The 27,118-nt window shown below is 57.6% G+C and overlaps 2 long non-coding RNA genes across 2 annotated transcripts in view; one reads left to right on the forward strand and one right to left on the reverse strand.

Moving 5' to 3' along the window:
• LOC117650844 overlaps positions 1-27,118 on the reverse strand; it is a 128,072-nt gene that overhangs the window by 53,052 nt on the left and 47,902 nt on the right. The gene's annotated exons all lie outside the window — the stretch shown is intronic.
• On the forward strand, positions 8,246-9,004 carry LOC117650843. The gene is made up of 4 exons (XR_004588065.1): positions 8,246-8,317; positions 8,402-8,580; positions 8,664-8,828; positions 8,911-9,004. It is a non-coding gene; the product is annotated as an uncharacterized LOC117650843 (long non-coding RNA).

Consider the following 27,118-nt stretch of genomic DNA (forward strand, 5'->3'; position numbering starts at 1 on the left):
TAGCAAACCCAGGCCGCAGCGGGGCGCGGCGGGGCGCGGCGGGGCGCGGCGGGGCGCGGCGGGGCGCGGCGGGGCGCGGCGGGGCGCGGCGGGGCGCGGCGGGGCGCGGCGGGCGCGGCGGGGCGCGGCGGGGCGCGGCGGGGCGCGGCGGGGCGCGGCGGGGCGCGGCGGGGCGCGGCGGGCGCGGCGGGGCGCGGCGGGGCGCGGCGGGGCGCGGCGGGGCGCGGCGGGGCGCGGCGGGGCGCGGCGGGGCGCGGCGGGGCGCGGCGGGGCGCGGCGGGGCGCGGCGGGGCGCGGCGGGGCGCGGCGGGGCGCGGCGGGGCGCGGCGGGGGCGCGGGCGCGGCGGGGCGCGGCGGGGCGCGGCGGGGCGCGGCGGGGCGGGCGGGCGCGGCGGGGCGCGGCGGGGCGCGGCGGGCGCGGCGGGCGGGGGCGCGGCGGGGCGCGGCGGGCGCGGCGGGGCCGGCGGGCGCGGCGGGCGCGGCGGGGCGCGGCGGGGGCGCGGCGGGCCGCGGCGGGGCGCAGCGAGACGAGAGTTTAGCCGACGGACGCCCTACCTGACCTGATGCCGCCCTTCGCTTCCGAGCCGCTGTCTGTTCATGAATAAGTTAGGCCTAGGCAGGTTGGCTAGGCAGGTAGCCGTGACGGCATCGGAGTTTTGAGGGCGTGGCGAGGCGCGGTGGTTGGGGCGCGGCGGGGCGGGGCGCGGCGTGGACGTGTTCTTTGGCGCTGTGTTGGTTGACGAGCCCTCCAGGCCTAGAGGCCCCAGGACGGCAAGCCTGACAGCCTCATCGGCCAGGCGATTGCAACCTAATGGCTGTCTGCGTGCAATTTGCATCGCAGGCAGCCGCCTCGGCCGTAGGTGCCGGCGACTTTGGAAGGGGGAGGGGGCCCACGGCGCACAGACAAGCCAAACAGAGAGAGCCCCGCGCCGCCAAAAGCCCTTGCCCGCCATAGGCACCATCCCCTGCTCGACTCTGAAAGCCGTTCAAGGTCGCCGAAAATCCGCTAAATGCCCGCGCCGCACGTCTGGTTCCACTCCGCGTTCATTGCGCGCCGTCGCTTTTTGTTTGTTTTTCGGTCCTTGCCTGAGGCCTCGCTCCGACGCAACACGCCCTTGCCACCTGGCGCGGACTGCAGCTTATTTCGTTAAGAGCCGTCGCCACGTTTTCGCTCTCGTGTCGTCAGTGGGTTTTAGGCAGGCCGGCCAGCTGGACGAGAATAGCCGTGACGATCCTCCCCTTGCCGAAAGCCGAGGGCGAGCGCGGCGCGTCCAAACATTTCGATTATCACCCGGGAAAATGCAATAAGCGCCTCTGCCGTCCCCTCCAGGGAGCGGCTGCTCGTAGCTCATTCGCCTTCGGAAGCGAGGCAAAAACGAAACATCATCAAAGTCAATGTCCGCCCCGGCAACACGGTTTGCGTTGTTCCCCTGTTGCAGTCTCGCTCTTCCGCTTTCGCGCCATCAGCACATAAAAGGCGGGTGTTAGCATGATTTATTCAAATGTTGTTCCCGTCGTTACGGTACCGTGAACGAGAGTAGACATCCAATCTCTGCCGCTGACAAGCGTTCCCCTGAGCCATGCGTAGGGAAAGGGGAAGGGGGGGGGGTGCCTCGTCGAAACTACATATTGCACTTTTTTTATTGCAACGCCGTCAGGCGCACACAGCAACACGCGATGAGCAGCCAATCTTGGGCACATTGGCGCTCCGGATAGGAAGCGACCCCTCCCCCCCCCTCCCCCCCGCTGCGTGCTTCAGACAGGGCGGCCGCCCGTCGTCTTGTAATTTCGGCCGGCGATGGCAATTACCTGTCGTTTAATCGAGAGGCGCCTCGTGAATCATGCCGCCGCCTGCCTGCCCAGCCCCGTCGCCCCGGCCCCGTCGTCCCGGCCCCGTCGTCCCGGCCCCGTCGTCCCGGCCTCGTCGTCCCGGCCCCGTCGTCCCGGCCCGTCGCCCCGGCGCCGCCCCGGCCCTCGTCCGCCCTCGCCGGCCCCGTCGTCCCGGCCCCGTCGTCCCGGCCCCGTCGTCCCGGCCCCGTCGTCCCGGCCCCGTCGTCCCGGCCCCGTCGCCCCCGTGCCCGGCGGCCCCGTCGTCCCGGCCCCGTCGTCCCGGCCCCGTCGTCCCGGCCTCGTCGCGCCGGCCCCGTCGCCCCGGCGGCCCCGTCGTCCCGGCCCCGTCGTTCCGGCCCCGTCGTCCCGGCCTCGTCGCCCCGGCCTCGTCGCCCCGACCCGATCGGCCCAAATTGGCTCGGCGACAGGCCGCGCACTTCCCGCCGGCCGCCGAAATGGCTCGATATTGCTTTTATAACACAATGCCGCTGCGTGGGCCGGGGCAAGGTTGCTGCATATTATTATTCCAGCGTGCTGGCCGGCCTCTGCGCGCCTCCGCGGCGTGGACAGGGCGCACGCGACAATCACGGACACAGGACCGTCAAATGAACACGTGGACCGAAATAAAAGTGTTGCCGGCACGCCCTTTCAAATCCCACCCACCCCCGTCCCCATCCATTCGGAAAATCTTTGTGTCTGCCTCTGTCTGTCTGTGTGTATGTGTGTCTGTCTCTCTTTCTCTCCGCCCATTGAGCGAGGGGTAGCCGACTCACCCCTGGGTGACGTGGATGTCGAGTTAAGCGGAGTGGCCGGCCCGGTAAAGCTGTGGGCAGCGAGCGCAACATGGTGGGATGTTATTGTAATCACGGGTTCATCACGCGTGACACGGACACTGCCCCATAGCTGCGCTACAAAATTTCTCTGAGCGCCCTCATAAATGCCGATGGATGGTGGAGGCAGGGTCGAGGCCCGACGACGCACAGTGGGTCAGAAGACCGGTGGAGGCGGACAAAACTCTAGACGCGTTTTGAGAGTCGCTAAGCAGGACTTAAACTGAGCGTGAGACCCCACCAATGGATTCCTCGTCCGAAGAGCAATCCGGGGTCCCACGGTTGATTAGAGTTCCATTTAGCGACTCTGGAGCTCAGAACGCGTCTAGAGTTTCGGCCTCCTCCACCGGTCTTCTGGCCCACTGTGCAATGGACGTCTCCCCGTCGTGACAGCGCAGCGAGTCGCCGTCCACGCCAAGGGCTTTCTGCGCGAGCACCACCTTCATACCTTGAAGGCAGGGAGGCAGGCAGCCAGGCAGGCAGCCAGGCAGACAGGCCGCTATCGCCTGGATCTGGAGTGTCACTTGGTGCCACTTGCAGCGGCTCGGCCGGGACTCTGGCCTGGGGGTCGAATGAGTTCGTTTGGCGGGAATGGGGCCGCAGCCCCGCCGCCCCGCAGAGGAAGGGGGGCCGAGAGAGACGGAGTCGCCGCGCTCTCCCTCGCACCTCGCGGGCCAGCGCGCCGTGCGGTGCCCCTGGTCGCGGGCCGGGATTTAGACGCGTCAGCTCGGGGAGAGGGCCGGCATGAATATCACAAGCTTCTCTCTTTGCACTCAGCGGCCGGGCCCGGCCCGGCGGCAGGCAGGCGACCTCTCGATAAACGCCGCCCGGCTGCCAAGGCCGAAGGGCCGCGCGCTGCGTGGGACGGAGTCGGGATGATCGCGGGGAAAAATAAATACAGCAGCGACAAAATGTTGCCGGTCGACTCCACTCACTGGCGGTGCTGTTGTTGTGACAGCAGGACTTTTCTCTCCGACAACGGGGCAGTGCCCAGCGACGGGCGGCCTCGGCAGCGCGCTAGCAGCAAGCCGCCGTGCGCCATAATCCCACTGAGCGCCGCGAGCAGGGCGAGCAGAGCGGCCGCGTGGCCGCCCGCTAGCCCGCGCCACGGCCCGGCCCGGCCCGGCCCTCGGCGACAAAAGGATCATCTCCCTCGACAGGCACACGGCGCGGGGCCCGAGGCCAGGCCCCGCCAAACTTCCCTTTTAACAGAACGCTGACGAGAGGCTTGCAGAGCAAGTTGCAGAGTGCTTTCGCCCGAGCCCCTCGGCGTGAGAAAAGCAAGTCTCTCCAGCGCATCCAATGAATGTGACGTCATTTGTTAAAATGCGGATGTTTCGTCACGTTCGATTGGGCACCGTGTGTCGCATAACGCGGCTGAGCGTAACACGGCCGTGCAATCAGGGGTCGTTTTCGCGTGGATCAACAACGAATGTGACAAAATTCTAATTATAACGAGCATGCCGTCGCGCCTGTTGAATGGCAGTGCCGCGGCCGCGTCGCGAGCTTTTCCTCCACGCGAAACACGCATGGCGGACTGCCCTAACGAGGAGTCCGTCGGGGCCGCCCTACGCCTGTGCGCCCCGGCATCCCAAACAAGCCCGGGACTGTGGGGTCTGCAGGCGCATTCATATCCGTATAGAGAGTTCAGGGAGGGAGAAGTGGTGGGGGAAGCCGATTGGCATACCTAAAGGAATAGAGGGCCATTTCTTGCCTCCACAAGGTATAGACTTTTATACCTCTCAAAGGGAAAAAAAATTATACCTTGGGGTGGTTTAGCTTCCTAGGTGAAAAGCCCAACCTCAGGCTAACAGTGTGCCGGGCCGCTGGAGCTGTCTGGGCGCAGGCCGGCCGGAGACTGAAACCTCCGCAAGCCTCCCCAGCCCCAGGCCGCCCCGGCGCCCCAGCCTTCCGGCCCCCCGACCTCCAGGCCAGCGCCACAAACGGGCAGCTGCAGGAGATTTAAGCGTGTCACTTGAACCGCGCTTCCCACCGGCCGGCCGAGGCCAGCAGAGCGAGCAGAGCGAATCCGCACACTTGTTCCGCCGCCGTCCTCTCCCGCGCCCCTCCACCCCTCACCACGAGTGCATGCGAGGGAGACGAACCGGTTACGAAACCCGTGTCCCGAGTCGGCCGCCTGGGCCAAGGTCGTTCGCGAGGCCTCCAGGCCTCCAGGATGCAAGCGAACGGTCTGCCGCAGCGCGACGACTAACGACAGAATCAGGGATCCTTAACTTAACTTAACTTTTAACTAACACTGCTTTTAACGTAACATAAGACAATGTTCGCTAAAGGTTAAGGGTACGGACTTGCAAAAGTATATCTACACAAATTCGAGACATAAAAAATACCCTGCCCTTTTGAAAAGATCTTAGAAGTTAAGGGTAATGAGCAAAATCAACTAAGACGGACCACTTCTTCCGGTGACCCTCTCCGATTTGCCTTATTTTTGGTAGGCTTAATAACTAACTAAAGGAGAGTCTAAAGCCAAAATATTAGGACCGGCAAAAATTTATTGCCCGAGATATGGCCAACTTTAGTTTAACTTTTGGAGAAAAAACACGAATTTGGGTATTTTGGACTAATTTTACAATTTTCACAGTAGAGGGCTAAAATTTGGTCACTTTATGTAAAATTGGCCAAGGAACAAGAATATGACCTCAGATTTGACCTCCGACGAATACCTGAAGAGTAAACCCCCCAAAACACCCTAAAAACACATAAAAAAACAGTTTTTTCTTGGGGTTTCTGGGAAAAATATGTGGACAAAATTTTTTGGTGATCTCATCTTGTAGAAAATGACGCGATGGATCGAATGAGACCACGCGCAGATTTTTATGTCAAACCGTTTAGGAGATATAGCGGTTCAAAGTATGAAAATTTTGCCATTAATTTTTAAAAAAATGTAGGTTTGGAGCATTGTTTGACGGTTTTTGCCTCCTTGGTGAGTGTGGGTGTTCTTATCTTGTGGAAAAAGACGCGCTGAATCGAATGAGACCACGCACAGAGTTGTATCTCGAACCGTTTAGGAGATATAGTGGTTTGAAGTATGGGCACGGGAGAGCTCCTGAAACACCCGACAAGGCAGGCCCGCCAAACACGTCTGTTTGGCAGGCGGACTACAGTGCCCATACTTTGAACCGCTATATCTCCTGAACGGTTTGAGATACAGGTCTGTGCGTGGTCTCATTCGATTCAGCGCGTCTTTTACCTCAAGATAAGAATACCCACACACACCAAGGAGGCAAAAACCGTCAAACAATGCTCCAAACCTACATTTTTTTAAAAATTAATGGCAAAATTTTCATACTTTGAACCGCCATATCTCTTAAACGGTTTGACATAAAAATCTGCGCGTGGTCTCATTCGATTCATCGCGCCATTTTCTACAAGATAAGATCATCAAAAAAATTTGTCCACATATTTTTCCCAGAAACCCCAAGAAAAAACTGTTTTTTTATGTGTTTTTAGGTTGTTTTGGGGGGTTTACTCTTCCGGTATTCGTCAGAGGTCAAATCTGAGGTCATATTCTTGTTCCTTGGCCAATTTTACGTAAAGTGACCAAATTTTAGCCCTCTACTGTGAAAAGTGTAAAATTAGTCCAAAATACCCAAATTCGTGTTTTTTCTCCAAAAGTTAAACTAAAGTTGGCCATATCTCAGGCAATAAATTTTTGCCGGACCTAATATTTTGGCTTTAGACTCTCCTTAAGTTCGTTATTAAGCCTACAAAAAATCAGGCAAATCGGAGAGGGTCACCGGAAGAAGTGGTCCGTCTTAGTTGATTTTGCTCAATAACATTAACTCTTATGATAACGTTATAATGCCCTTGTGAGGTAAGTTAAGGATCCCCGGACAGAATCGCTTTCCACGCACGCCGTGCGGCCCCTCGAGCGAAAGCTTTAGCACCCCTTCGGCCGGCCCGGGGCTTAGTCCAGACAGCACGCATTTGACCTCCAGGACAGGATGTGACGAACGCGACCCGGTGACGCACGACATCACCAAAATCGCCTTTAAAAATCTAATAGAGTGACTGAATTGCCGACGGCAAGCAGAGTGCTAGAGCAAAGTTTCGCCGTGTTTGTAGCACTTCTGCCACCTGCCACCTCCGAGCTCCAACTCGCCGCAGGCACGTAGCGTCGCCCCGACCAAGAACACAGTCACCGCCCACCGCCCCGTCTCGGCCCGCGTCACTTGTTGATGTTGAGGCGCGCTTCGAGCAGCGAACGCCTCGCCCCGCCCCGCCCCCCCCCACCCCGCCCCGCCCCGCCTCGCCCCCCCCGGTAACATCGCGACATGCGATTCTCTGTGGGCAAGTGTAGACTTGAAAATTTTTCTCCAGCGACATCTTGCGAATCCGCCGAGCCATTGCTTTTTTGTCAAGCGAGACTTGCCAACTAGCAGCTTCCCACAGCATTGGGGAAAACGCAAGATCGAAAGTCAAGAGAGCGCTGGGATTCGGGGGTCATGCGAAAAGTCAAGTCTCCGGATGGCGTTCGCCCAGGTGCGGCTCGGCGGGGCGGGGCCCCGGCGGGCTGCTACGTCACTGCTCACTCCCCCCCTCCCCTCCGCCCCCCTTTCCCCAGTTCCCCGTAGGCTTCGTCTCCCCCCCTCCCCCTCCCCCCTGCTCCCTTACGGTGGCCTAGCCTGTGGCATCTCTTGTGGGACGATCGGACCAGCACGGTATTCAATCCCAATTTAAGATGGTTGTTTTGGAGGAATGAGAAGGTAAGTAATGTGCATTTGATTTATTTTTTGTTTTAATATTTGTTTAAAATACATTTTTAAAATTGGAAACATTGACAAACGTTATCCGCGTTGGCTGTCTCGTCGCCTACTCTCGCCGGGTCCTTTCTTTAGTTTCATGAAAAATTATTTACATGTTACCGTGAAGTGTTCTTTTTTTTAAATTTTGTAGCAAACAGACTGTGAAATTTTAAAAGCTTTCGGTTTAGTTTCTGATTGGCTTGAAGTGAAAGAATGGTTGTTATCTGCTCCAAAGGAAACATAACCTCTCCAGCCATAAGTCCAAAAGAAATTTTATTTCAGTATTTTTTAATCCTCATCGACTGTTGTTGCTATGTTTGTTCTATTTCTACAAATTCTAATTTCTTTCAAACAAATAAAATTGCCCTAAAAGTATTTCTCTTATCAAAGTCATTGGTTTTCTTGAAAAATTAACACACTCTAGCTGGTCTTTTCCCCCCTATTTTCTAAGCCTTATTTTTTTAGTATGATAATACCTCTTCTCTTCGATACTAATTTTTTTCTTTTGTTCTAGCACCCCGAAAGTCTTGGCTGACAACTGCTATGTTTGATATCTGCCTTAATTTTGGGTTTAAAAGCCGGCCCATCCAGAGCTTCTCATAATTTATGTCGTTACTCTTTTTTTACAATGTAAGTAATCCGCTTTTCCACTTATTTTTGAAGAACTCTTCATACTGTTTCTTGATTTGTTTTTAATTTTTTTTACTAAATTCTAGGGTTACATTGAAGAGGCGGCAGAAAATGATAATTCGATTATAATTGAGAACCCCACTGTTGTTTGAAGGGGGCGGCAACAGCTCAAGAAAAAAAAATATGTTGTTCTGGACTTCCAGTTATTGACGGAGTCACTAACTTCATTACATCTCCTTTTGTTTACAATTTTAGATAAATGTAAGTAGCCCATCTCTTGTTTCACCCTATCTTATTTAAATTATGACTTATCTGATTGTTTTTCTTTTAATCTCCTCATTTCAGACAAGAAATTTGGAGATGGAGCAATATGTGGCCCTCGTTTATGATTCTGGACACCACATTTTGGTTTTGAGTTGCCCGAAGCAGTCACTGAACACTATTTTTGTTTTGTTCTGATCTCGACATTGTCGATAGAGTCCAAATCATCACTGCATCTTCTTTTATGGACTATTTTTAAAAATGTGAGTACTCTCCTCTTTATTTTTTCATAACAATTTAATTTATTAATTTATTGATTGTTTTTCTTTTATTTTCCTCATTCCAGACAACTTATCAAGAAATGGAGTAATATGTAGTTATGGATCACCACATTTATAACTTCATGTTTCCCGCAGCAGCCACTGAAAACAAATTTTGTTTTGTTTTGATCAGGACATGTCCACAGTCCACTTCATCACAACAACTATTTTATGGAATATTTAAACAAAAAGTAGGTAGATTCTCCCCCCATGTTATCATTACTTACATAACATGCATTTATTTTATTTTATCTTTTATTTTCCTCATTTCAGACCAGTGGTGTAGAGATGTCAATATCAACCAACATTCTGCATGAACTATTTCAGCGAAATGTGAAAAAACTTTGTGTTTAGTTTAAACTACAGTACACTTTTAAAATTTGAACTTTCTGCCAAGTTTTTTTTTAACTGATGAATTTAATTACTGTGTTAAATACATCAATAAATGTACATTTCAATCTCGACCCATTTCTTTGCTAAAAACCCCGCCACGGCCGCTAGAACGGCAAAATACGAATGCAGAAAAGAGAGCGACCAACCTCCAAATGGCGAGAAAGCATTGCAGATAAGTCAGAGAGAGTATGAGAATAGGCAAAAGTGCGTATGCAAAATCCACATCGACCGATCGCCGAACAGCGAGAACGGGCAAGAAGAAAGGCGACCGAGCTGCTGACGATGGGCCCAGCGGAGACTTGACTTTTCCCCAGGCCGCACTGGCAGAAGTGGTGGGGGGAGCATGCTAATCCTCCGGCGCGCGCCTCACGGAGTGGGCCGGGCGTGGGCCCGGGAGACGCGGGCTTGCGTTTTTTTCGAGCGCTCAGCGGCAAACAAACCCCGACTGCGGCTCGCCCATTGGCAAGACCCCGGTTCCCCGGTCTAAAAATTTTTGTGGTTTACGGGATCCCCTATTATTTTGCAGGATCCTGTCTAGTTTTACGAGATCTCGTATGGTTTTGCGGGATCCCGTAAGAACACCCGAGATCCGGGAGGGTCGCACAGGATCCCTTAAGACCTTACGGGATCCGGTATAGGTCACGCAAGATCCTGGGGGGTCATAAGGGATCCCCTTGTAGCCCGGGGTCCCGAAGGGGCGTACGGGATCCAACACTCTGCCGAGATCCCGGAAGAGCCAACGGGGTCCCGTGATGGTCTTGCGGGATCCCCTTTTGCGGGCCCAGATCCCGGGAAGTACGCACGGGATTTCAAATTTAGGTATGCTGTAACTCGGAAAGTTTTTTAAAATTTTTAAACTCAAATTTTATATGGGTATTTCGCTAAAAATTTACTAGTGCCATTTTAATTTTATTGAAAACTAACAACTTTTTTCTGCTATCTCGAGAACCCCTGGAGTTTTTCAAATTTTTACTGCAGATTTGGATAGATCTCGGTTTCCACCCCCTAGATGATTCACTCTTTTGATTCTATCTGCAGAAGAACTTGCATTTTTACGTCTTTATCTGTACTTTACAGGATCCTTTTAGTGGGTAAAGGATCCCTTCCCGGCCTACGAGATCCCGTCCTGGCGTACAGGATCCTGTCCCAGCATACGGGATTTTGAAAATTCGTTAAAGGATCCCGTGTGTCCTCACGGGATCCCGTCCATCTCAGGATCCTGTACGGCTCGGGATCTCGTATGGTAGTACGGGAATCCCTTAACGAATTTTCAAATCCCGTATGATCATACGAGATTTTTAGACCTGGGTTGCCCATCTCATTTCTCCAGACCTCTCTTGAGAAAAAAAGTCAAGCAATGCCTCCGATTCTTGTCACCTGGAAGGTCTGGAGAAATCGCATGTCTCGGTGTTACCGTGCGCCCCGCCCCACCCCGCCCCGCCCCGCCTCGTCCCGCCCCGCCTCGCCCCGCCCCGCCTCGTCCCGCCTCGTCCCGCCTCGTCCCGCCTCGCCTCGCTTCACTCCGCCCGCCTCGCTTCGCCCCACCACGCTTCAGATCACTCCGTCTGCTGACAGCGAACAGTGCCCGGCGCATCTCCCCCAGAGGGGAAAACAGAACAGTGGAGTTGGGTTCATTTTTGCTCGACCCGTTCGCCACTCATTGCAAATCACCGCTGCTCTGCCGCCGCTTCCCTCCGCCACGTTTGTTTCGAGTTGTCAACTCGCTGATGAGTTTGGGGCCGGGAGAGCGTGGGGGGGGGGGGGGGGATTGCCCCACGGGAGCCCCATTGTGCAGCGTCAACCGGCGCTACACTGTGGCAAAAAGGTACGGAAAATCCTGTTAATTTTTCTGCCAGGATTCTCCGTAGCCCTCTTATCAATATTCTCCGTAGGCTCTTACAGTATTCTCCGTAGGGCCGCACAGTATTCTCTGTAAATCCGCACAGTCTTCTCCGTAGGACCTCGAAGACTGTATCGTCCTACGGAGATCACTGTGCGGTCCTACGGAGAATACTGTGCGGTCCTACAGAAAATAATGTAAGAGCCTACGGAGAATATTGATAAGGGGCCTACGGAGAATTACCACAAGCTGTTTACAGAATTTTCCGTAGCTTTTTGCCACAGTGTAAACGGCAGGAGCGGCAGCGCACCGGAAAAGGGGGGGGGGAGCTCCTCGTGGTAAAATAATTAGTGTTGTGATTCGAATGCAAATTCGTTTTTAAATGATTCAAGTCGTTAATTGATGAGGTAAGTTGATCGCAATTTTGATGGCTGATAAAGTCCCGGGCCTCACAGACTATCGGTACGCCGCAGTTGTCACTTCTTACGGTCAGGTTGACCGGGGTTGGCAATAAACAATAATTTGTTGTTTTAAAACAGCTTAAGTCGCTTAAAATCAGCAACAAATTCGTTTATTACTATCCACACACCAGAGAACACGAGAGACGGCGTATGAACTACAACGTTGTTAATGTTGGCGTGTTACTGTAATCTTTTTTTCCAACAGTGCAAATGCTGCCTTGCTGCAGTTAGATTGAAATTGGTCAAGAATCAACCAACAATAAGATAAGCTAGAGTCCCTAAGCGGCTTTCCGACGTCCGCATGTCAAACACCCAGTGCTGTACTGCCGCCCCGCCCCGCCCGTCGCCGTGGAGCCGAATGCAGGGACGTGACGCGGCTACAAATGCGCGGCGGCAAAAAGGATACCCCGCCGCCCGCCACGCTCGCACCCACGACGCGCCAGATATTTTCAAGTCCTCTCTCTGAGCCCGATTGCACTCAGGCGCCGCTACAGCCTGCCCACTGTAAGGGCGCTTCGTTTCCACAGGACGGTTTAACAGGGATCCAAACCCACCTGGACGCCCTTGGCTTGTCGGCCGAAGCAACTCCCCGAAGCAGCTGCCTGACACTTTTCAAAGTTGCAAGAGGGCGCGACAGCCGCGACTGGGTAAGTGGCTGGGTGGTGAAGAGGCCGAGCGGTCTCCGCCGGCAAACTAACTCCGAAAGTGGATCTCATCGCCTCATCTCTATCACACTGTACGGAACGCCCCGTTATCACTGAGAATGAAAGAGTCATGATCATGACTAAAATTTTGGGTGAGGAGTTCTTTATTACCCAAATTTGGGTGAGGAAATTTTCCTCGCCCAAATTTGAGTGAGGAAAGTTTCCTCACCCAAATTTGGGTCATAATACTATGGAGCTAGATAGGGAGCTGATACACCCTTCCTCACCCAAAATTGGGCGAGGAACCATTTCTCGCCATTTTGTACAAAATTGTAAGAATTTTTGTACAAATTTGTACAAAATTTTGCACAAATTTGTACGAAACATTCGTGTGCACAAAAGGCTGTGATCTTTCGTACAAAATTTGTACAAAAACATTTAGTGGGCGCCGCGAAGGCCGTGCGTCGAGCGACTTCACAGTGGAGCCAGCCAGCGAGGTGCGTGTGGAGTTCTCTCCGCTGGCCCGGCCACCCCGCACCGCGGCTCCGCAACAAAACGCATTCATCCGGTGAAGTTGCCACAACAGCAATGCAGGCCGCCCGACTCTACACTCTAAATCTCCACGTGTGGATGAGGCATGGCTGGAGCGTGGAGCGCCTTACGAAGCGAGCGTAGCCTGTGCCGGCGCGCGCGGCAGTGCGGCGGCTGGCCTACCCCGCCCTCCGCAGGCGCTCCACGCGCTCCGCGCCGCCGACGCGACGCGTGGCCCGCAGCCAGGGGCCGGAGCTTGCCCGGAACAGGCTGGAACGCAGGGCATGCTCCGGGTGTTCCGTGCTTGTTCGGGCAAAACCCGGTTCACCCCGTGCTTGTTCGGGGCCGGAACCATGGGTAATTCTTTCTGAAATTTGGCAAAAAAGGAAAAACTCCCAGGCCAACACGGTAAAAACGGTACCTGGTTTTCCCAGGAACATAGGCGATTTCCAGGGAGTTCCTGGGAAAACCAGGAACCGTTTCTACCGTGCAACCTGGAGCAGGTTTCGCGTTCCAGCACGCAACGAACACGGACTGCACTTCGAATGTCGTGTGTGGACAACGCGTGTCAATGTCAGGTCCGGTGACAGCGAGCAAAGCACGCCTGCGAACAACGGCGACTCTCCGGGCGTGCGCTGTGCACATGCCAATAAACGAAAGCAGGCCATCATTGTCATTCTCAGAATAAAGTGTCACCGGCCAGTGTCCATTGCGGTTCACAGTGTTGTCCAGTGTGCGAGAGCGAGAGCGAGAGAGAGAGAGAGAGAGAGAGAGAGAGAGAGAGAGAGAGAGAGAGAGAGAGAGAGAGAGAGAGAGAGAGAGAGAGAGGAGAGAGAGAGGTCCGGCCGGAGGGGGGGAGACTCAGATGCGGGCAAGTAGTCTTCCGGTTCGGCTCGTCGCGGAGGCCGAGGCCGCGCCCCTAGGCACGGCACTCACAGCAAGCGAGGAGTATAGGCATTCGGGCGCGAAACCATCCCAGCCCCGGTTCACGGCGCCACTTACCGGGCTGATTGATATCGGGGACACACTGTAAAAGGGGGGGGGGGGGAGGAAAGGCCAGCCTGAGGCCCAGAGAGGAGGATTTCCGCAATCCCGTGACTGCACGGCATGCGGGGCGTGTCCAGAATTCAAAGCTTTACGCCCCGGCAGTGGCCCAGCCTTGCCCTAGCCCAGCGTGGCCGGCCGCAAGCCCGCAGGCCCGCAGGTGTGCCGATACATATCCACCACCGCCACACGGCCACTACACTGCCGTAAATTTCACGATCCCCCTCCCCTCCCCCTGCCTCTTCTCCGTTTTCCACGGCAGCGCGTACAGTGCCGCCCGTGGAGATGCCCTCCCCCCTCCCCTTTTCCTCGAATCCTCTCTGCGCAAAATTGTTTGCCGCTGGTTTCGTCGAATCACGGCGGGGCGCCGCGTGGAGGCCGCGCTGCAGCCGTCTGCGTGGTGCCGCCTCGCCGCGCCTCGCTCTCCCGGCCCGGGTGGCCTGATGGCCTGATGGCCTGATGGCCTCGTGGGACTGGCGGGCTCGGTGGCCCGGTCGGCCTGGTGGCCCGGTAGGCCTGGTGGGCCTTGCACGCGCCGAGGCTTCGACGAGACGATGAGGTTGGCCCCGTCGGGGGCCTCGACTCCCAGCACCCAACCACCGGCCCCTGCGCCCCTCTCGCTCCTCAGTGAACTGACTGCCCGCTGCCGTCGACTTGACTCTTAATCCGAGCTTTTCATTCACGTACGGAGCGATGGCCGCCCAATCACACAAAACCCAAAGATGGTAAAATTTCCACAATCGAGGGCGGTATTCGTTTTACTGCCTTTCCAAGTGAGGCATTCGTTTTACCGCCCATTGAAGGCGGTAAATTACCACCTTCCACAGTTTTATCGCCTTGAATGTTCCGTTTGGAGGGAAAATTAAGGCGGTACAGCGGTGAAAGGTGGTAATTTTACCGCCTTCAATGGGCGGTAATTTTTGTACCACACTTGGAAGGCGGTGAAACGAATACCGCCTTCGTAACACCATGTGTACCGCCTTTCGATTTTGGGTGATACCGCACGCCAATGCCGTGGGTACCACAAAGCTTCATGGCTCCATCTGCTCATGCATTCCCCCAATTCCAAACCACAATGAGCAGGGCGGGGGAAGGGCCTTTTCAGACGGGATGTGTGTGTGTGTGTGTGTACACACACACACGTGCGCGTGTGTTGGCGAGTGCGTTGTTGTTATTGCTCTTTAATCCGGCCTGCAGTAGTAGGGAATAAAGGAGCATTCGCGCCCAGCCCGATCCAAGGCCATTCTTTTGACGCATCGTCTGCTTCGTGAACGTGGCTTAGCGATTAGCACCCTGCAGCGGCGGCGCTATCGCAAAATAACAACAACAACAAAAAACAACAACAACAACAACGACGACGACGGAGCGCTAAGAGGCCCAGTCACGGGCAGGAAGGCCGGGCGCCCCTAAAAGAAGCCCGCGGCGGTGGGGAGGATAACAAAACTTTAGAATGCATTTCTGCGAAGTTTGTTATCCTGAAATGTTCGGCCAGCGCCGTTTTCCCATCGGTCGGGTTTATCATTACCCACTGTGTTTACTTAGCACACAGTCGTCAATGATATTCCGATGCTTGACGCCGTTCCAGCGGCCTGCCCTTGACCGCGACCTCAGGCCCTGCTGCTCCCCCGGCACGGCTCGTTTCCCTACCTGAACTCAAGACTGACGAGTTGGAAATCGAGACCGATTTCAAAAATAGAATTTCTCTCTATAGAACGTTTCTAAGAGGATGCTAGCCGTTTCTGAGTTGGGGACGCCCGACTAAGTTTCAGATCATTTTACTGAATTTGTCACTTTCTGGACGCAGGCTTGAAACATTTCGAAGGATTTTGAGCGTATGTAAGGTATGGTTCGTAAGCTACTTTCATGGCAAGCTGCTTTTCTCAAGTCCTAAAACAGGTGTAAGGTTTTGGGAGAGCGCGGGAAGAGCTATTCCGATTTGGCAGTGGCAGGCGACGCGGCTACGCGACGGAAGATGCTGGCTCGGACGGATATGACCACCAGCAAAGTTTGCCAAGGTACGGTCCAGTTTGTATAGAGCCTCCGAGGCTGCTCTGGACCCTGCCCAGGCCCGCGTCCAGGCCCGCATCCAGGGCCCTCTCCGAGCGCTCAAGGGCCACCAGCCCTCGCGCTGGGCTGGAGTAGTTGCCGAACTACGAACCCCGAAATTCGGGACAAGAGCATCCACTCTGGGACGGTAAAGCCTGGGTTTTCTGTGGCCAAACTTTTACCGTTACCCCTTTAAAAACCAGATCCCCGTTAAATTTTCCCTACTCGTTTTCATATTCCAGAAAAGAATTTCGTTTTTTAATACCAAAAACTAATTGGCCCCAAAGGCAGTCCCCAAATAATTGTCCACAAATCTTAAAAAAGCGGAGTGCCCACTTTTTTTGTTTTTGGGTCCCGTCCCAAACCTTTTCAACGAGTGGTCGGAAGGGGGGTCCAGGAGTCCGACTTCAGCAGTTACGTACATCAGGATCTTGAAAAACAAGGGTCGACCGACTGAAAAAAATTATAGCAGTTTTCGATAGGTATTAAAAGTACGGGATTGCCGGGTAAAAAAGTACGGGATTCCCTGTATAAAAAGTACGGCGTTGCCTGTTAAATAAGTACGGTATTGCCTGTAAAAAAACGACGGTATTGCCTGTTAAAAAAAGTACGGTGAAGTCTGGAGTAATCAGTACAGGATTTACCGTGATCTTTTCTCGCAGTGTCATCCGTGCTGGGCCCTGGTAACGAGCCTGATTTCTGTGGACAAACTATTTTCGTTCCGACCTCGGCCAAAAAAGAGATCCGTTATTTTTCGTGTCCTCGTTGTTCTTTTCCCAGACACATAATTTTTTATACAAAAACTAATGCAAGGTCAGTCAATTATTTTTTTTTTCACGAAAACTAAGAGCGGAGGGCGGCTTTCTCTTTGTGCGGGTCCCGTAAACCTCATTTGGATTTGGCGAAACCCAATCAACCTTGAAAAGTCGTCGAAAGCCGGGACCAACACGGCTACGTCATGGCTTTGATGTGCCACGCGCTGGCGGCGCAGTGCGGCGCTGCCGATACGACACGCGCGCATTCGCCGTGCACGGCTTACACTCTACCAAAAATGTCCTGTAAATGCCGTTAATTTATTACCAGTTTTCACTGTAGGTCAATTCACAGCGTTTGCTGTGAACTAGTTCACGGCGTTCACTGTGATCTCGGTTACAGTGTTCACTGTGATCTGGTCCCCAGTAAACACTGTGAGTTTGACGCCGCTGAGCACCGAAGTACTGCAAATCAGGCTCCAATTCACGGCGTTTACTGTGGCCAGATCACAGTGAACACTGTAACCGAGATCACAGTAAACGCCGTGAACTAGTTCACAGCAAACGCCGCGAATTGCATAACAGCAAACATTGGTAATAAATTAACGGCGTTGACAGGACATTTTCTGTAGAGTGTACGCATGTGGAGACGTATCGGAGCGAAACACGAGTCCCACCAGATTTAGACTAGGCGCTGCCTTTTCTCTTTGCCGGCCTTTTGTTTTCACGGTGAAGCGCTGCGCACTGCACCGCGGCGCCCCACGCAAAGTCAGCCGCGCTGCACGCGCTTATGCAGCTGGCTCTTTTTTCATCCATAAAAACGTTTGCGCGTGCAGTCTGCTGATTGGGCCTCTCTTTCGACAAAGCAAAACTGAATCGAAATAAAAGCGAGAAAGAGGAGAAAATGCGGCAGCGCGTGACGCAGTCTCGTCGGAATGACGTGGCTCGCGCAGCCGGAGTCGATGGAAAATCATCCATCAGCAATGGATGAAGAACATGGCACGGCACGCAGCAGCGAACGGGCGCTGCCAGGACACGACGGGGTCACGACTAGGACGTCACACCGCGGTTAGAGCAGGGCCCTCGAGCCCTGAACTCCTTGTCCTCCGGACACTGTCCGACTCATATGCCAGACTTCTGGTGAGGTCACACCAAAGACGATACATTTGCGAAATGGTCCGAATGTCAAACCAACGGTGCGCTCAGCTGAAAAATATCGAACAGCAACCCGCTACAAAACGAGTCTGTCGAGGGATCGCGGGCAGCGGGGCTTGCGATGTCCCAAACCATTTCCGCATGCTCCGGCCCACAGTGGGCCAGAAGACCGGTGGAGGCAGAGAAAACTCGAGACGCGTTTTGAGCTCCAGAGTCGCTGAATGGGACTCGAACCGAACGTGTGACCCCACCAATGGATTGCTCTCCGGACGAGGAATCCATTGGTGGGGTCACACGTTCGGTTCGAGGCCTGTTTCGCGACTCTGGAGCTCAAAACGCGTCTAGAGTTTTGTCCGCCTCCACCGGTCTTCTGGCCCACTGTGCGGCCCGGTCGAGGAAGAACATGCCCCCGACTCACTCGGCGGGGGACAACGACGCAGTCGCTGCGTCACGGCTGTGCTCGCATGGCAGGCCTGGCCGCAGGCCCGCGGCAGGACGGCCGCGAGACGCGGAAAAGCGCGGGAGCATGTGGAAGGCCGGACCGATTAACGAGCAGAAGCGGGGCGAGCAGGCTGCAGCTTTGCCGCGGGGATTTGTGTTCTGAATGAACCCGCCTTTTAGCGATCGGGTCAGAGCAATCAGCGAGGGCGGGAAAGGGGGCGGGGAGGTGTTTGTCCATACCGGTGCCCAGTTTTTTTTTCGTGAAATGTCTGAATCGCCGCCCAACCGTACGTTCAGCACCCGCGTCCTGAGCCCGTGGACTCCTGTCACATGCCCCCAACTACTTTCCCAACTTTATTTTTTGCGTCACCAAACGGCTGAACTACGAGTCCACGCGACGTGGTTGCGCGGCGCGTAGAAACGTTTTTTTTTTTTTTTTTTTTTGCGACGATGCAAATAATGATGCGCCCATTCGGTCACGCACGCTCGCATCAAGGCGACCGAGGCGTTCACGGCCCGGCCCGCTCCAAACCTTTTATGCGGCGAGTAGAAGCGTTTTGTTGTTGTTGTTTTTTGGCGACGATGCACATAATGATGCACCCATTCGGTCACGTACGCTCGCATCGAGGCGACCGAGGCGATCGCGGCCCGGGGCCTCCTCCAACCTTCTATTCAGTGGCGGGTGGCCAAAACTCTAGACGCGTTTTGAGCTCCAGAGTCGCTAAACAGGCCTCGAACCGAGCGTGTGACCCCACCAATGGATTCCTCGTTCGGAGAGTAATCCGTTGATGGGGTCAGTCGTTCGGTTCGACACTCTACCAAAAATGTCCTGTAAACGCCGTTAATTTATTACCAGTTTTCACTGTAGGTCAATTCACAGCGTTTGCTGTGAACTAGTTCACGGCGTTCACTGTAATCTCGGTTACAGTGTTCACTGTGATCTGGTCCCCAGTAAACACTGTGAGTTTGACGCCGCTGAGCACCGAAGTACTGCAAATCAGCCTCCAATTCACGGCGTTTACTGTGGCCAGATCACAGTGAACACTGTAACCGAGATCACAGTAAACGCCGTGAACTAGTTCACAGCAAACGCCGTGAATTGCATAACAGCAAACATTGGTAATAAATTAACGGCGTTGACAGGACATTTTTTGTAGAGTGGAGTTCCGTTCAGCGACTCTGGAGCTCAAAACGCGTCCGGGGTTCTGACCGCCTCCACCGGTCTTCTGGCCCACTGTGCGCGCCAGCGCCGGCCAATTGCAAGCCCTGATGCCGCGGCTCCGCGGCCCGGCGACCCGAGTTCCACAGTGCCACAGCTCCACCAGAGACTCGCTTTTCCCTCATTCTTCGCTTCCAAAGCGGCCGGGCCGGGGGGCCCCCAGGCAGGCCGTCGCCGCGCCGGCCGCCCAGCCTTCAGGCCCAGCCTTCAGGCCCAGCCTCCGCCGCAAGCAGCGCAAGCAGCGCAAGCGCGGCAAGACGGATGACACGAATATATTTGTGCCTCTAACCGCGTCGTTGATTTATCGCATGCGTAACCGGGAGCACTCCGGCCTTTGTTTGTGGCGGACATTGGCTCCGTGTGTGTGCGTGTGTGTGTGTGTGTGTGTGTGTGTGTGTGTGTGAGAGAGAGAGAAAGAGAGAGAGAGAGAGAGAGAGAGAGAGAGAGAGAGAGAGAGAGAGAGAGAGAGAGAGAGAGAGAGAGAGACGGCGGGTCCCCTAGGAAGGAGGAGGCCGCCCAAAGCGCTGCGGAGGGCCTCAAAGACACACGCCAGCCGCCCCTCTCGGTCCAGAGGGCCTGCTGAAGGGCCTGCTGAAGGGCCTGCCCGGCTGTAGGGCCCTCGCCCTCGGCCACCCTCGGACCTCTTGCTTTCCGGGGTCCACCAGGACGGCGCAGAGCGGGCAAGCGTGCCGCACACGCCAGGCCACGGCCCGTCCCTTGGGCCTGTCGACACGACGCCGCGGCGCGCCGGGCCGGAGGGCAGGGAAAACGCCTGGACGTCGCCCCCAGCCCTGCCAGCCCTGCCAGCTAGAGACCCTCCCATCAGAGATGCGCGAGCCAGCGCTTGGTAGTCTCGTGGAGTCAAAGGCACCCTGAGTCAGGCTAGCGGGCGACCGCCGTATACCTGCTGTGCCCGAGGGGGAAACGACTGAGAAATTTTGTGTACATCGGATAGGGATAACCCCGGATAAGCCGCGGATTACCTCCGGATTACATCGAAAAATTTCCAGGATTACCATTGGATTACGCCGGATTACCCCGGATTACCTCAGAAATTCCCCGGATTACCTCAGAATTTCCCCGGATTACTTCGAAATTTCTGGTTATCCGGATAGCGGATAACCAATTTGCTGTACATCGGATAACCGAAGTCGTTTCCCCCTCGGCTGTGCCGCACCAGATGCTGACCTGCGTAGCCTCGCGCGGGGCGAATTCGGGCTTCCCGCTCCGCATGGGGCTACCAGTCGTCTGTGATTGGCTGAGAGGGCCCCCCTCTGCGCATCTCTGACGGGAGGGTCTCTACTGCCAGCCCTGCAGGGCTCTGCGCCGCGCCACGTGGACAGCTTGTCCTCGTGCAGCAATGCAGCGGCGCCTGCCCACCACACTGCCAGCCCAGCGCCCCCAACCCCTACGGTGCCTCGCGCGCTCTTATTTGACGCCCTGGTTTTGCATTGCAAACGCCGCGCTCTAATTTTGCTGCCATTTTCGTTCTTCTCTTTAATTGTTTTCCTCTCTCTTTTTGCAGCGAGCGCCCCACCCTCGCCCACACGACGCTACACACTAGTGGCACCCAGCGCTGCCGGAAGAGAGCAGAACAGAATCCGCCGACTGGAATGGCAGCCGTGCGTCCGCAATTTTTATGTTCCCCAGGGCGGGGCGGGGCGGGGTGCGCCGCGTCCCGTCGCGACAGACCACATCCACGGGGCTTTCCCTGCCTTGGCCGTCCGAAATGTTTTATTCGCTTCGCGGCATCGCGGCTTAAAGATTATTGGCTTAGCGCCACTGCCGCGGAATGCGCCCCGCCGCCCCGCCGCCCCGCCCTCGCCGCCAACTAGTGCGATTTCACTGCGACTGCCGCTTCGCGAGCACCGCCTTCCCTCCTGGAAGAAAAAACCTGAAAACGGTCGGAAAGAAGAAGAAAACGACTCGGGAAAGGACGCAGGCCAGCTCAGCGTCCTGCACAGGCGAAGAGAAAGCCCCGGCAGAAAAACGAGGTGGACAAACGATTTCAGTTTGCGGAACTTAATTGTTCCATTCCCCAAGCCTTTGTTTTCGTCTGTCCTCCAGCCCCGCCCCGCCCCGCCCCGCCCCGCCGCGCCACTGCCGCGCCAAGGCCGCGCTGCTCCACTAGGGCCGGACCGCGGGCCGAAATACAGTTAGTTTTGAGACTCACTGCTCGAGGGCTGCGGCGCTGCCGCGCTGCCGGCCACACTTGATCGGTCGGTGCCCGGCCGATTAGGTCCCCCCGCCCCACGCCCCCACGCCCCCACGCCCACGAGCAGCCAAGGACTCGGCCTCGGCCTCTGATTGGCCGGCCGTTTTGGACCGCCTTTTTGCCAGGTCATGCTGCCGGAACTTTAGCCATCACGGTCTCGGGGCCCGGCGCGCCCTGGATGATGTGCCACCGGAAGGAAAGTCTGCCTGTCGAGAGGCACCGCGGGGCACGTGCGCCGCCGGGCACCGCGACGACCCCGGCAGGCGGAGCAGGCCGCGTACTCAACAGGTCGGAAAAGAAGGCCGCCAAGGTCGCGGAGCGCGCGGAGCTGGACGAGGCCTGCTGGGAGAACGACTGGCCTCGGGCTCGGGGTGGCCCGCCGCCAAATAGACGGAAGAACGATTCCGCAGCAAGGTGAGGCGGAGAGGGGTGAGGGGAGGAGGGGAGGGGTCGGCGACGGCGAGCCATTAGAGAATGGCGGCTAGTTTTGGATTTTTAAATTACGACGCAAATGGGAAAGATTAAGAGCTTGTCTGAGCGGCGCGCCGCACTCTCGCTGCCTTGAGCCTCGGCCTCCAGACGATCTTTCGCCGCGGGCTGACGAACCCATTAAACGGAGACCCGCGCCCGCTCCCCGGGGCGCGCAAAGGGGACGCGGCGAGGGCCAGACACTGGAGCCCCATCCAGCCCCACCGCGGCGCGCCGAGGCCGGTGTGCAGGGTACATCAGCGCCCCACAATCAAGGGCGCACAAACGCAGCGCACAGTGGGCCAGAAAACCGGCGGAGGCGGCAAAAATTCTTGACGCCTTTTCAGCTTCTGAGTCGCTAAATGGGACTTGAACCGAACGTGTGATCCCACCAATGGATTGCTCTCCAAACGAGGAATCCAGTGGTAGGGTCACACGTTCGGTTTGAGTCCCATTCAGCGACTCTGCAGCTCACAACGCGTCGAGAGTTTTTGCCTCCTCCACCGGTCTTCTGGCCCACTGTGCAACGCCCCGTGCGGAGAAGTGAGCTCTTTGGGGACGACATGAAGGCCGCGATGCTCTCGACGTGTCCAGGGCTGCGAGCCTCAAACTGTATTTGCTAAATAACGACAGCACACACGCGGTGCGCGCCGCGTCTAAAATTTATACAATCCAGCAGCAGGTGTGTGAGCGCGGAGCACACGAACGCGGTGACCTTGGACCCAAGCCGGGGCTGCCCTCGGGGTTGCCGGGCCACGGACCGGCCTGCGTGGCCCCATGGCGGCGGGGTGCTGCCAGCAGCGCTACCAGCAGTGCTCCGCCAGCAAACAGACCGACCAGACCGCGAGCTGAGATGACGGATGCGGCGCCGCACCCCAGACCACCCCAGTCCACCCCACCCCACCCCGCCCCACCCCGCCCCACCCCGCCCCGCCACCGCGCCTCCGGAGCAGGATGCGGGAGTGCGCACACACAGACTAAGCAATTCGGCGGAATAAACCGGCTTCCTCTTGCAGTGGCGCGTGCGGGGACTCCGACGTCCCGGACTCGGCGTCCCACGCGGCGAGACAAAGCGTCCCAGTCCGCGCGCCGCCCCTATCCGGCCGTCCGGCCCGAGCCAGCCCCTTCCCGTTTATTGAGTCCGGGAGAAGGAGGGGACGAGTGGAACCACGCGCAGGCGGATCATCGCCTAAGCACGCAACACTCGCGAGCGCGTGGCGGCACGGCCTGTCCCGCAGGCGCTCTCAGTGCACCTGCCAGCCAGCGACGCGAAGCCCGGCTCGACGCCGTACTCGACGACGTACTCGACGACGTACTCGACGACGTACACGACGACGTACTCGACGACGTACTCGACGCCGTACTCGACGCCGTGCTCGACGCCGTGCTCGACACCGTACTCGACGACGTACACGACGACGTACTCGACGACGTACTCGACGCGACCCTTGAAGCCGTGCTCGATCGCGGTGCTCGACGCTGCTCTTGGCGGGCCGCTTGGCGCCGCGCTTCAACGCCGCACTCGGGGGCACGCTTGGCGCCGTGCTTGTCGCCGGTTGACACCTCGGGGCTCGGCCTGGGGCCTGGCCCTGGCCCTGGCCCTGTCACGCTGGCCTGACAAAAGGGCGTCGGGTTACAAAACGGCGCCATGGGCCACGCGGTCGCGCCTCCGCGCCGCCACCCGGATCGCTCTTCGCTTTCGCTCTTTATCCGTCGGAGCTTCTTTGTGGAGGGCGGAAACGACATTGGAGGCGCGGGCGACGGAGGCCTGCAACGCCCGAGCGGCAACGCCGTTGCTCTCGTAGCCCCGCGCACCGCAGAGCGAAAAAGGTAAGAAAAGGCAAACCGGTTGAAATCGGAGAAGAAATGAAGCGAGTGGGGGCCGTTGGGGCGCGAGGCGGGCAGGCGGGCGCAGGCGGGCTTCCTGCGCCACTCCAGGGCGTTCCTTTGGGGCCCGGGGGCGGCGGGAGAGGCGCTCGCCGAGCACTCGCTCAGCGTGGCGATGGCCACTCTCGGCGTCGCTCTCGGCGTGCCCAGCACACCGCTATCACCGCCGTCACGACGACCCGGGCCGCGGACTGCTGCCACTGGCGTCCCTCCACCTGCGCCGTCGCCGCCACCGCGACGCCGCGACGCCGCCAGCTCGGTCCGCCCCGCCCGCTTTCTGGCCCGCGGCAGCACGCGGCACGGCCGGCAAGGCAGACGCCCCGCGGCCGTTGCCAACATTGAAGACAGTGGCCGAAAGAAATCCCCTCGGCCTTGCGCGGGGTCGCCCCCTTCTCCCCCCCCCAAACACACACAACACACACACACACACACACAACACACACCACACACACACACACACACCACACACACACACACACACACACACAAACGCGTTCGCGCGCGCCCCGCCCGTGCCAATAGCGTAATACAGTTTCACTGCTGTCGACACCGCCACGGCGAGCCACTCGGGGGCAATGGCGTCCGTCGTCGCTCCTGACGCAAAGTGGTTTGCGGAAGGCGCTGGATGACGAGGAGTGGCGTGGCGTGGCGAGGCGTGGCGTGGCGAGGCGTGGCGCGGCGTGGCGTGACGAGGCGTGGCGTGGCACAGTGGGCCAGAAGCCGGTGGAGGCGGCCAAAACTCTAGACGCGTTTTGAGCTCCAGAGTCGCTAAATAGGACTCGAACCGAACGTGTGACCCCACCAATGGATTGCTCTCCGAACGAGGAATCCATTGGTGGGGTCACACGTTCGGTTCGAGTCCCACTTAGCGACTCTGCAGCTCAAAACGCGTCTAGAGTTTTGGCCGCCTCCACCGGCTTCTGGCCCACTGTGCGTGGCGTGGCGTGAGCATCAACGTGGCGGCGGGGGTCAGCAGGTCAGCATACGCCTCGTGGAACGCAGCGGCTGGGCCAGGCACGTCATGGGCACGCCAATCGGCGACATCCGCCGCGCGTCCGCACATCCCAAGGAGACGGAACGAGATGGACCGGGAGCGAAAGCGCGTCCAGAAGACGGCGGGACCGACGCCGACGCACAGTAGTGCAGCACTAAGTCGCCCACACGCAGTGGCTAGACACTAGCCCGCAGTCGACTGTCCTTTGGCGCCATTATGGCACTTTCAAGTTCACACGGTTTCATTCCCCAGTCGAACAACCTACACGGACGTTTATATGTTTATCTTTGTCGAGACAGATCCATTTCTGCAAACCAGTGTCGCTCTGCCAACCCTGAAAATTCACTCAACACCCATCGGAAATAAAACCAATCATCCCCCAGGATTCCAAAGCCGCGATATTGCCGCGCCGGTCGAAAGTGCGTCGCGCCGCCACGTGTCGCCGGCGACGCGAGCAGCGGCGAGAGCAGCGGACTGATTGCGGAGGGAGGTCTCTCTCGCTCTCGTGGGGCGCCCCGAGTGGGAGCGAGATAGGCGGGACAGGGCGGCGGGGGGGGCGGGGCGGGGCGGGGCGGGGCGGGACAGGGCGGCGGGGCGGGGCCCACCGCTCGGAATCAGCCTGCGGTCCTGCGGCGGCGACGGGATTGCCAGAGTCCCGGCGAACCGCAACAGTCAATCATTTATTCGGCAATAACGTTCGCATTCCGATTGGGATTCGCGGTCGGAATGAAATGAGCGCAGAATGACTGCGGCCGCACGTGGGCGAGGGAAGAGGGGCGGATAAGGTGGCCCCTCTCTCGCCTCCCCAGCGGCATGCCAGCCGTCTGATTCCGAGCACTGCTTTCGTCGCTCTGTCTCTCTCGCACTCATGGGGCGGTCCGTAGGGGTGCGAGAGAGACAGAGCGACGAAGCAGTGTTCGGAATCAGACGGCAGCGGAGTCGCTGCGCCATTCCCGTTTTTAATCTGCCTCCCCGATTCTCGCTGCTTTTTGTTCCTTTCGCGTCCCTGCGCGCTGCGCCGCGGCGAGGGAAATATCCGAGAGCCGCGGCGGGCGCGCGGGAGAAGGTCGGGCCGCCTCAAGGAGGCGCGTGGCGGCGCGTGGCGGCGCGTCGCGGCGTGGGGACAAGCCGGGGGGAGGGCTCGTCACCCTGTCTCTCGCCGTCTCCGTCGCTCGCCGGCCGGCCGCCGACTCGCCTCTCCTTGTCGCACGCGCAGCCGCGATCTATATCCGTGTCGCGCCTGTAAGCCGCGCTGGCTCCAAATCTACTTTTAACAGCAGGCGGGTGTGGCGGCGCGGCTCGGCGCGGGCGGGCCGGGGCGGGGCGGCCAAGCACACAGAGTGGCAGCACGGCCCCCAGCAGCCTGATAGCAGTTGCGTAGCAGTTCCGAACCCAAAAGCAAATCTGCTGCCGTAATGCACGTAAAAAAATCAGAACGAAACAAAGCAACGGCGTGCTCCAAACAAAGTTGTTTTGAGAGTTCTTGGCGGGTATAATAATGATTGGCGGGATTCAGATTTGACCATCGATAAGAGGCAGTGCAGGTTTCACCGCCTTTGCAACTGCATGATGTGTTTTTGTGGGCCGATTTGCAGTGGGCCTTCGGCGAGGCGAGCTGGGCGGCCAGGGCGGCGTATAGGGGCGTGGCGTAATCCGTCAGCAAACAGGGAGCTGCACCTACACCTGCCGGCCGGAGGCGGTCCGACGCGGCCAGACTCGGACCGACTCGGCCAAGCGGTCAGGGAGTTAATCCATCCAGCCCTCCGGCCGAGCCCCCGGCCGCCCAGCCTGGGGAGGGGGGAGGAGCGGTCAGAAGGCGGGGTGGCGGCAGGGCAGGGCGCCGCGCGCAACCAAAACCCTGGCCGTGAGAAAAAACATCACCTGCAAAAACAATATGTGGGAGATGGACATGGTTTGGGCGTGCAGGGCACGGCGGCGGGCGTGGCGGGCCTGAAGTTTCATGCATACGCGCACGACACGAAGGTCCGGGGGCAGGGCTTACACCGGCTCAGAGCTCGAGGGGCTCTGGGTTCGCAACTCTGCTTGCTCATGAACAAGTCACGAGAGTCCCGCACACGACACCCTCGCCTAGCGCCGCGTGGCGCCGTGCGGTGCTGTGCGCCCCGTGCAACGCGACGCGGCGACCGAGGCGCTTAGCCATGCGGCCAGGCCAAACAGTTCACGCTCGGCGCGTTAACGCCGCGCGCACACTCTGCAAACACCGGCGCCGGCAGCGAGAGGTGCTTTTCCCTCCCTCGGTTCCAGGCCAGTAGACAGGCGCTGTCGTGACGAGGAAAAGCCGAAAGGGCAGATAGGGGTCGGCGCATCAGGCGCAGCGCGCAGCGCGCTCGTGACACCCGGACGCTGCGCCGCGCTTCGCTGCTATCCGCC

This window comes from Thrips palmi, unplaced genomic scaffold (assembly GCF_012932325.1).
Source record: "Thrips palmi isolate BJ-2018 unplaced genomic scaffold, TpBJ-2018v1 HiC_scaffold_5, whole genome shotgun sequence".
NCBI classification, from domain to species: domain Eukaryota; kingdom Metazoa; phylum Arthropoda; class Insecta; order Thysanoptera; family Thripidae; genus Thrips; species Thrips palmi.